Source organism: Hermetia illucens, chromosome 2 (genome assembly GCF_905115235.1).
Source record: "Hermetia illucens chromosome 2, iHerIll2.2.curated.20191125, whole genome shotgun sequence".
NCBI classification, from domain to species: domain Eukaryota; kingdom Metazoa; phylum Arthropoda; class Insecta; order Diptera; family Stratiomyidae; genus Hermetia; species Hermetia illucens.
Genome location: NC_051850.1, coordinates 108,636,578 through 108,648,724, shown reverse-complemented (window position 1 = coordinate 108,648,724; position 12,147 = coordinate 108,636,578).

Below are 12,147 nucleotides of genomic sequence, written 5' to 3'. Positions count from 1 at the left end.
CTTTAAACTCGAAATCACGTTTCGGGGAAGTATTAACAAAAAACTACTCACCCGTTTTATTCGAAATTTTTTTCCCCATTCATCATAAAAAAATTAATTTGGACCCCCACAGACGACTGTGTGCTTCCCTGAAAGAGACAATCTTTCTTTCAAGGAGTCTACTTTGGCCATAAAAAACACACATTGAATAAAGTAAAATTAACTAAAAAAAAAATTAGTTGTATCTGTCTCATACATAAAAAGGGAGATATCACCCAGTGCAGCAATTATAGAGGTATCACGTTGCTGAGTACCATCTATAAGATATTCTCCTCTATCTTGCTAGGCCGGATAGCCCCATACGCCCAGAACATCATTGGCCCATACCAAAGAGGCTTCACTCCAGGCAAATCAGTAACAGATCAGATTTTCTCTATGCGGCAAGCGATGGAAAAACTGTTGGAATATGGACAACAGTTGCACCATCTATTCATCGACTTTAAAGCCGCCTATGATAGCATAGCCAGAGTAAAATTGTACACGGCCATGAGAGAATTGACTAGGATGACCCTGACCAATGTGCGAGGCCAGATAAAAGCAGCAGGATCACTCTCAAGACCATTCGACATCAACAACGGTCTACGACAAGGGGATGCCCTATTATGCGTCGTCTTTAACCTGGCCCTCGAGAAAGTGATCCGTGATGCTGAGGTAAATGCAAGAGGTACGATCCTCTTTGAGTCCACCCAACTACTGTCCTATGCTGACGATATCGACATCATGGGAAGAACCACCCGAGACGTACAAACTGCCTTCATCCAGATCGAGCAGGCGGCGCGAGATCTTGGGCTGCACATCAATGAAGACAAGACAAAATATATGGTGGCATGGCCCCCTACATGAGGATGGACGATTCCGTAGCTTACACGATGACGAAATCTATGAGCGATACCATGACCGTCCGGTTGTGGATGAAATCCGGTTCAATAGGTTACGGTGGGCGGGTCACTTAATCCGTATGGATGAGGATGATCCCACCCGGAAAGTCTATAAGGGCAATATCCATGGTAGAAAAAGAAGACGAGGCAGACCCCGCATAAGATGGAGTGATGGCGTAGGTCAGAACGCCAGGCAGATTTTAGGGATATCGAATTGGTGGACCTCGGCGCAAAACCGGGATGTCTGGAGTTCGTTATTAAGGCAGGCCTAGTCCGGATACCGATTGTTGCGCCGTTGATGATGATGTATATTCTTCCCTCTTCCCCCCCCCCCCCTCTTCCCTCAAAATCATTTTAAATTTTCAGCAAAATCATGTATTATTTTTTTGTCCCAAAATAAAGTAATGTAATAACGTTGAAATTTCAAGCGTCACACTATACTACTACATTACATCACTGCTAAGCCGACCAAGCACCTGCTAGCAAAGAAAGTGTATGAAAACGAAATCGATGCTGCTATTTTCTGCAAACAATACAAAAGTCTCCATCAAGGCGCCTGGGAAACGGACATAGGTGGAAAGACTGTGGTGTGAGCTTGCGGTAATCGAGCCTTGCAGCAAGCAATGAAGCAAAACAAAACGAATGCGACTTTTTAAGAATCCCTCCTTTTACTGCTTCCCCAACATTCAGAAACTACTTTCCCAACGATACCAATGAGCGCCGAAAACATCTTTCCAGTATCCGCGGATAAAATTCTGGACAGAGTTAAAAGGGCCGAGATACAATTACAAAAGCGTGTATTGATTCTGAAGCCAGGTAGCCCGATCGGTGAACAAATCTCCTACAGACCTATTTGTCTTCTGAATACAATAGGCAAGGTTCTCGAGGGGATGATTTATTGTCTAATAATGATAGTGGCTGTTGTTTTTCAAATAAGCAGTTTGGCTTCCGGAAGACTCAGTCAGCGGAAAAGCCTATAGCGATGGGAAATACTGCGCACTAGTGACTCTAGACATCAAGAATGCGTTCAGTTTTGCCAAATGGAACCGCGTCATCGAAGTGCTCATCGCGGCACAAACGCCAAACTATATATTATAGGGGTCATCCCGTGTGTCGGATCCGCGGAATCGAATTTTTTTTTTGACTTCAAATGTATCTAGATATAGCGTAGAATATATGAGCAAAGCGATTTTTTGATATTCGGAGTCGTTCGGAAATTATAGTGTTAAACACGTAATAAGTCACATGCCAGATTTATGTCGATTGCCGTAATAAAGTGCGTATTTATCGGTCTGAATGATGTTCGAATGACTTCTCTAAAAAAGAATTGAAGCCAAGACTGTACATATGTTTCTTGAAGAAACCTAAAGTTTATGGACCAGCCATAGCAGATTAATTATCAGTTAAGATTTTTGGCTGAAAATCACATTCTACTTTTTAATTGCGTTTTTCTTGAAACTGCGTATTGAAATTCTGCTGCCACTATAGCTCAAAATCTATCCAACGAAATTCTTTGAGATTTTCACGACTTATTCAGAACATATTTCTACGGTCCGCAAACTAGGATAATTGACATTCGTTCAGTAGTTTTTTTTTATTGATTAAAGAAGCCTTAAAAAAAATACCAAAATTCAAAAAAAAAGTTTAACACGGCCCCAAAAATGTATCTTTTAATATTTTTTAATAATCCTAGTTTGCGGACTGTGGTTAAGTCTGCACGTTAAAATGACATTTAATTTTTTCTTTAAGATGATCACAGCGCCCTGTAGCGTAGGAGCAGAAAAACACCTTTTTGGAGAGGGGTGCACAAATTGCTCTATTTTTCAATAATGAGGCATGCTATCAGGCTGGAAAAATTACTACGTATCCCCAAGACATTATTAAATATATGGTGAAAAATCCATATTTGTCTCCTTATCCATTTTTCACAAAAAATTTCTAAAAGAAGCAAAAAAACGGCCTCCACACGGGATGACCCTCTTAAGTGTAATCTTCGATTACTTCCGACCGCGAAAACTACTTTACGATTCGGTCGAAGGATCGAGGGCCTACGATATAATGGCAAACGTTTTCCAGAGTTCCGTTCTGGGTAATCTGCTATGGAGTTTATTATATGATAGCGTTCGACAGCTCCAAGTAGCTAAGTAAGCCGTTGTCGTCGGAATCAGAGATAAGGTTGGAGGGGTCACAAAATCCAATCACCCCAAACTGAGCTTTAACCCCACTCAAAGCTTACTGAGCAGAAGGCAAGCGAGCGAATGAGATCATTGGCTACATGGCATACAGCATGGGACTAGGCGAAGAATGGCCGGTCGATACACAGGTTTATCCCAAATATGACCGCATGAGATGAGTTCACATCGTATCAGTTCATTACCTGGCACGGTAGGTACAAGAACTACCTTCGTAGGTTCAGTTTCTCGACACAGATGCAAAAACTTCACCTGCCCAAGATTTGAACGCTCAAAGAGAAACTTGGAAGCAGAACTAAAGACCCGTTTAACTGTGAAAAATGTGGTAAAAAGGTGCAATCAAATACAGCATGGGATGCGGTAGTGACAATGGTGAAACGAATCCGCCAGCAGCTAAAAGAGACAAGTGAAGCAGAGGTATTGAAGGGACGCTACTGGCATTAACACCACGCAAAGCGATAGGAGGATCACCAGTTAAGAACTGAACAGCCCAGCGTAATACCAGAATGGTGGTTCCAGTGGGAGAGTGTGAAAAAAATATGGATGGTTTTTGTGGGTAAGAGTCTGGCATGCGTGTCCTAGTTTCCAGATGCGATTCTATGACGGATTTCCTAAAGCGAAAAAAAATACAAACGGACAGATAGACATTGAATCGATTCCAATAAGGTTTTGTTTCACAGAAAAGGTTAAAAACGGCGGGGTATTATGCACTAAACTAATACATTATTAAAAGGTAATGTTCGGATTTACATAAAGTATTGAACTGCTCTCCTCATGTCCTGTTTGTTAGCCTTGCATAAATCTAATGAAGAGTCTTCTGCCTTCCAACATATATAGAGTGTCGTAACTTGATTGAGCTTAAGAGAGCGGTACACCACCACCAGATGGTCTTTCTTCAAAAACAAAAAAATTTATTTAGTTTAGATTATAAAGGAAAGATAAATCAGCCAAACCAGAGGTGATCATATAATTATGAACCGCGTTATATGTTTAAGGTAAAAGCTAACTATTAGAAATCGAGTAGCTTCTTTTCTTCCTTGCTTGGTGATGGCAGCGTTTCTCGTCGTCTCCAGTGGACAACAGCTGGTTATTGAGTATTGATCTGTTCATCAGAATACTCAACCTATCGCTGCAATATTCCCATGCGATCGAAATCAAATGTTCATTATTGCCTAGATAACATTTCACGATAGTTTCCAGTCTTTCTTTTGTTAAATGTAAGCACTAAGCTCTCGTAATGGAAGGTCGCAGTTGAAATAACTCTGGTTTATAGCATAACTGGATATGAAATACCAGTCGACTCAGCTTTGAATGAGTATCTGAGCCAAATAACGGTAGTAATCACGATCGAACATAATGCTATCACATTGCCTCCAAGCGCACTGTAACGTAGAATGAAATACTCTAGTACGCTACAAAACCCTAATCCGTTATTATTATTTCTGAGTTGCCACAAACTCGATAGATACCGGATTTTGCCTAACACTACTACTAAGTGCCAGGCAGTGAGGCTTAGACGAAGCAACCTTCTTCAAAATATATAGGTGGGATTATTCAGCGTCGCTACCGCCGAACCATACATGCTGCCCTGATCGCTCTTCACCCGCTCTTTCATTATAAGTTTTCGTAAACGTGGGTTTCGACCACACCATCTTGAGTGGAACACATAAATTCCTCCGTCTCAGCATTTGTTCGACAAACACAAATCGACAAATGGCTGCCAAAGGCAATTCACGTATTTACAGTGCTTGCCTTCGACTTCCATTCATCAGTACACTCTTGGTCTGACTTCACCTCACACAGAGGATTGAAAGATCGATCTTTCCAATAAAGTATTGCTAATCCACAATCTGCCTTACAAACAGCAAGCACGTAGCGAATCGACTTGTAGGTGATGTTGTGCTGGAAACTCAACCACGCACCAGCCTTCGAGGTCATAAGCAGGTTCTTCTGCTCCACGGTAAAGTTTGGATGATGCATTCAGAATTTGAACTTAGTAGTCCGTATACATCACTGGACATTTCCCAAATCCGTTTTCGTCCACGCAATATTCCGAATGAATATGCTAGTGAAGGGATAGCAACATATTTTTCCCCGAAAGATGCAATATTAACTTCGCACGCCGCAGAAATTCAGACAGCAGAAAATACTTCACATCACCAAGTGCATAGGTTCTTTGCAGAATTTCTTGGTAGTTGAAGAAGTCTTTCTCGGTCATAGCTCGCCATATTGAGGCCGCCAATACTATGTCCGGTATGCGGCTCGTGATGACATTTGCGGATGACTTAAATTTTTCACTTGTCAAATTCCATCTGAATATCACGGCCAATATGACTATCAACAGCAGCATACAACTTGATGCCATCTATGTTAAGTACATTAAAAATGTCAGCTTGTTCTTAGCACGTAAGTCATTCAGTAGCTATGAAAGCGGATTCAGTGCCATCTAAAACCAAAAGGCACTTAATGAATCCTCTTGGAAGATGTCTTACCGGTGGTACCCTGAGATGAGCGCACTGACAAGGTGGTATGCCACCCTTGCATAATTATTGCCAAACATTTTATTAGTTTCAGATCAATGCAATACAGACGTATGACATCAATTAGCTAAGTGTGCGGGATGCTGTCAAAAGCGTTGCTGTAATCAGTATAGCAGTTACACGGATTTGTTTGGTATCTAGTTGCCTGTCCTACAACTAACAAGTCGATAATGAGTTGCTCTTTGCAACCCTTTGATCCTACTTGGTAGCCCTCCTGCTCCTCAAACAAAATGTTCTTGGTCTCGAGGTGCACATAAACCCTTCCAGTAATAATTAACATTAGAAATTTGTAGAGGCTAGGATAATGTAGGCAATCCTCACAGTGAGGAAGGGTGAAAATTCATCAGGCCAACTGGTTTGTGCTAAATGCCGACCGACCATGTAGACTGGTGATTTTTTGTATCAGGAATTCTACATCAGATCCAGATACGGGTCCCTCCAGTTCTTCGAGCTGAGTACGGTTCGTAAAACCTTCTCTTCGGTAACGTTATTATTGTTATGCCTTATAGAGAATGCTGGGGCAACTGCAACTAAATATCATTATTTTCCACTGCTCGGCTAGCAAGACGACATGTAAATAGCAATTACAATTTGGATTTCACCTCTTTTATTACTTTTTCAAGAATACAGAATTGATATATTGCAATTCTTGATAAACAACTGTGCCAAAGTTCGCCTTATGTTCGAGTTCTGCAGAACCGGGTCAACCTCTTCCTTAAGGTTAAGGTTTCTATTACTAAATCTCGGTTTGCAAGTTAAACGTGCATTTGTCTGGGAATGATGAAACGCGATGTGCAAGGTATAGGAAGTGCTTAAAATGATAAGGTAAGCAGATACAGTGTTAATTTTGTATGATATGTTGTTTTCACGCTAGAATCTTTCCATTTTACTCTGCTCCATGCATATATCTTCAGTTGTCTCACTGGGACAGTTCTTGGTCGATGCTTTCATTTCAATAAACTTTTGTAGTTGCACCTAAGTAAAGGCGATGAGAAGGAACCCATCTTTCTGTTAAGTTTTGTTTGTGAGCCTCTACTATTATCTCATCCATATAACCATGACCAGTATTTCTGTTATATTTCCTGAAAAAAAATGTTTAATTGTTCCAGGCTTTTTGGCAGTTGTGCATACCTTTCCTCTGCGTTTCTTGGAAAAATTTATTTTGTATTTATTTACATATATATGCATATGCAGGTCGAACAGAGTGCAATTTAGGAATATAGATCTGCATACATGTTTTGGGTTATCTGTAGAAGATGCTGATCTGTATCTTTCTAACCACCTATAAATTATAGCGATTTATAATTTTGCTGATTATTTGGAGAAAATAATTTAAGATTTTCCTTCCAATGAGACACGTTCATTTTAACTAAGGTCGACTAGCGGAAACTGTTTGTCAAAATTTGTCAGAATTATCAAAACATATACAAGCGCTTAACACAAATCCCTAGAAAATCTAATAATACACAATTTCTAGGTAATAATGCTCACATCCATCAAATCAAACGATAGCTGGTATTTTTCGATTTATTAGATAATAAGTGCAATAAGGCAATCCGAACCCTGATTGTGGATAGCCCAAATCCACCCATGAAATAGATATCTATGTTCATGTCAAGTGGGTATCTCTACGGATGGATAACAACCGTTATCAGTTAACATACAATAAATATCCGAATGACAAGTGCATTGCAAACAATAGACCACCCTGCCCTGTCCCTGCAACGGGGAGCATAATGAAATAGGTGTACAATTGTATAAACAGTAGCCAAGTGCGGTCGTAATTCGAACATGTAAATTTTTCCTACTGGTTTGTGTATACATTGTCAGGATAAATATTAGTTTTTTTCACATGCGAGCCGTTCAGGGAACATATGTTCCAGGGAGACGCAGCGAAATAGAAGCACGTTTTAAGTAGCATAATATGTCGACAGTTTATTAGGCGATGATAGCAGGCATTAGGGTGTCATAAATAATTAGAATTCTTAGCGCAACTGTCTGGCATTCACCAAGCATTCACTGCAGTCTTTGCTAAATTGACTTGCTAATATTTTCACTTATCAGGTATTTAGATAGATATCATAAGCAAATTTGAACACATTTGCCTGGGAAAAATCACATGATGTTCTTTTGATTGGAATAAATAACGCAGCACCTCACGTTTCCCAGACAAATATTGAAAACTGTTAAACCCGCCAAACGATGAGTATTTATCAGCAGAAATGCTGCAAATTTTAAATTTAACTACCGCCAATTGAGAAACGGAAAATTGACCAGCAAATAACATGCGACGCCACTTTCCATTTTCGCACGCATTTTAGCAAACGAAAGACTTCGATTCACATGCGAAAATAGGAAAGTAACCTTATCTCCCCCAAATATTTAGCAATCTCGCGAATTTGTCTTCTTTGCTATGAGAACTGATGGAAAGTTTTTCGTTTATTTTGATTGACAGCAATAATTTCATTTATAAGGACTTCTGCGTTTCAAAGAATGCTTTTCCAACTTTGTTAGTAGTAGTATTGTGTGAAAGCAAATATTAAAGCACGTTTTTACCAATACAGTAGCCGATGCATCAGCATATTCATATTTGCTAGCGTATTTATTACAATATTTTTAAGTTGGACATGATTTTGCATCTATACAATCGGAGGATCCTGTTCTACAGCACAGATAAAACCAGAATTTTATAGTTAGTTCATAAATGAATTGCGTAGATAAAACCCATGAATTTGAAATAAAGGTTCATCAATTTCCGCATTTCATCCATATCAAACTGTTGAATTTCTTTGCAAATTTCATTTTATTTCTGTATATCTAGTGAACAATTTGAGTAGAATTATTTATTTAACTGCGTTTATTCTACAATTTATTAATTTAATAAAAGTATTTATCTGATTTTTTTCATATAGCAGTGATATTCTGTGGAACGAATTCAGTAAATGATTGGTTCTGAAAGATTCATTATAAAGGAAACGATAGTAGTATTCAAATGTTAACATAGGGGATGCTATATTACATTCACGAGCCCGAATATTGAGCACATAAACAGTTCATAAGTTGGAAAGGATTCATTTTGTATCCCCCTTGCGAATTTGTAAAAATATCACAATAGGGAAAGCCAAAATAACAAATATTTGGCGATGAATTTCAATTTAATTCAATTTTTTTCCAAAATGAAGAAAAATCCAATCTCTTTTGGTAAATTATTCTTAACTTACTAAAGATTTACTTTTCGCTTATTTCTCTCTAGTATTGGTGATATAGGTGAATTATTTAAAAAGTGGCTGGTCTTTAGCGCTTCTACAGTTTCAACATCTTCAGTAAGCGGACAAAGAGGCCTGGATTTTCCACATGCCTCTATTTGCATGGCTAACATACATATTTCTTCAAATGTCAGCCTGTTCTCTTCTCTTTGGTAAATGGTGTTTGATGGATTTGACACCAGCATCCCAGAAGTCAACGAAATGGGACAACCAAGATGGTATAAAATGCCATTTGATGCCTGTTTTGGTCGTTTAAGCAATGTTGGCTTAATGCTGATCGCTTATTTATATATCAGTATTTATTTGAATTCTGCTACTGGACCTCATCTATTGTGAAAACATGTAAGTGTGTCTATGAGTGATACTGCCGTTAAATCAGCTGCCACCCAAGTATACTGCTTTTGTGGCCGGGCAGATGAATATGGCCAGATAACCTTTATTCCTAATTTGATTAGGAGCTCACAAGGCCATGCGCCGTCAACTGCAGTGTGGGTGAATGCTAATCTTGTGTCGACTCTAACATAGCTTTGGGTAGGTTTAACATAATTTGCGAAGGTTTCTGTTCCTTGTATCGAGCCTATATTCATCTAAAAGGAAACCAGCATTAGTAGCTTGCTTTATTCGAGCAAATTTTTATGTTTCTCTAGTAATGTAGCTTCCTGTTTAAAATACTTCTTGTATATTTCTGGTTTGTCGTTGATACTTCTTTTGCTTTTTCGAATCTTCTGCAGTTGCAATCAATCGGAAGCTAGTTGAAACACATACTTCGCTAATAGCGCACACCGTAATATCGTTTCCTCTTTGTTGCATTGCTACTTGAAATGAGGTCCTTTGAGATCTAGCTCAGTATGACCGTCGTCGTCGAGGCACTAGAACCCATTTCGGACCTTGGTTTTCAGAATGTCCTTCCTCTAACCATCCCGATCCATCGATCACGTCCTCCAATTTTGAAATCCGAGTATTAATGTGCAATCTCCGTCAACAGAATCTGTCTAACGTTTTCAGGAGTCTTCTCACTGGTCTTTGCCCTTCTGCCCTCCTTTCGAATACCCTTTTGAGTATCCAAATGTCCTCCTTACGATTAACGTAACCAACCCATTCCAATTGCCAAAATTTTATTAATTTGGAGACTTGTCGTCAAATATTCGGTACAACTCATGATTGTATCTGATTCGCCATTGATCGTCCTCTCGTTTAGCTAGGACCCTCCTCTGGAAGGTATTGACCAGTTTTTCAAACGTTTGTGTTAGAATTCATGATTCACATCCGTAGTTTAAAAAAGGTCTTATTATTGTTTTATATACTCGGAGATTCGCTCTTCTTGTGTATGTATGTAGACAAACTTCGTTTGCTGTTTTATCGAAGTTTAAAAAAATTTCCTTTGCTGATGTGAAAAATCGCGCCATGATGTTTATGTCTTCGCATATGCGACAATTTAGCGGGACTTTTATAGCAGCTTGCTTTTGTGTCCACAGGCAACTCGCCTGTAAGATACTCCAGTGTCATCCCCTTGTTTTAAACCTTGACCATAAATAGCAGATCAATGGTCGACCTTCCAGTCCGAAAACATCCTTTATTGGCGTGAAGGTTTTATAAGACGTGTAAAGTAGTGTGATACCTCTGTAATTGTCAAATGTCAACTGGTCACCTTTTGTGGATAGGGCATATCACACTTTTTTCTCCTCTCTTGCGAGATCTGTTCGCGGTTCCAGATAGAGAGAACCATATTATGGATAGCTTCCATGGCTCATGGACGGCCTGATTTGATGAATTCAGAGAGGATGTTATCTAGGGTCGATGCCGTGGTCATTTTTTGACATTTAATATCTGTCTCGTTTCTTCCAATGCAATGTTGACGGTTCATTGTCCCCATAATGCTCAACCATAATTTCTTGTAAGTTCTGGTGATTGTTCTGGTGTGGTTGTGTTGTGTGTGAGGAATTGAGGAGTTCTTTGAAATAAGATGCTCTCACGTGATTCCATTTCGCCTCCGATGACGTTTTTGTTTTTACAAAGGGTAGTTTTGGATTCATATCAATGCCTCTGGCACTTTACACCTTTGTATGTTCCTCCTGTGCTGTTACTCACAATACTGTCGTCAATTTTCTTCATTCGTCGTCAATATATTTTCTCTTCTTTCGCCTTAATATTCTGTTAGCTGCTCGTCGGAGATTTCCGTAATTTTCTCTCTTTATCATTGTGTTTCGTTCTATATATTGTCTGTATACCTCATTTTTTTTGTCTAGCGCTTCTTGACACTCATCGCCACACCTATCATTTCTCCGGCGCAAGGATTCATGTCCAATCACTTCTTCTGCTACTGTTTCAATAGAGCGTTTTAGGTCATACTAAATGTCGTCTATAGGCTTCGCCGTGAGATTTCGGAAAATGAGATCTTATCGTTTTTCCAGTTTTACCTTGTATTCTTCTGCTATTAAAATGGGGCGGGGAGTTCGTTTTTATTCCACAAATCTTTGAAATTCGGCACCTGTAGACATCTTTTATCATGTATTGATCGGAGTCATAGTTTACTCCTAGATATGGTCTTACATCGAGGATGCTTGATGGCTATTATTTGGTGACCAGAACTTCGTCTATCTGGTTGAAGGTAGTAACATCTGGAGACGGCGATGTCCTTTTGTAAACGCGCTTGTGTGGTTAAGCATGTCGATCATATTACCAAATTTCTGGTACTTGCAAAGTCAATGTGGCGTTTGTTGCTCTCATTTGATATGTCATACTCTCCAGTCGTTCCTCGACGTGTTTCCTCGTTCCCAACCTTAGCATTGAAATCCCCAAGCAATATCTTGACGTCATTCGGAGGCAATGAGTCGTACGGTCTTTCCATGCTATCGCAAAATTGCTTCCCTTCCCTGATTTCCTGATGACTTCCCACTTTTGAAGATTGTGTGAGACTTCCTGTCGGCTATCCGGCAATCATTTCAATTCGTTTCCTGGATTGGTAGATCCCTGACCTAGCCTAGCCTGTTGGAATAGGCCTTTGAGGGGCCTTGTGCAATTTCGGAATCTGTTCACTAAATTGAGGAGATCGTAGCTACTTGCAATGCTTCAGCAGTTTCTTTTAGCAAAGATGCTAGTAATGCTCCAAAATAGAGCTCGAGCCGGGGCAATAATAATTTGGATTTAATTAATAATCATTTTGGCAGTGAACGAGGTGACACTAGATTTTCCTTCTTTAACTACTCCCACGTATAGTGCCGCGTTGTAAAGT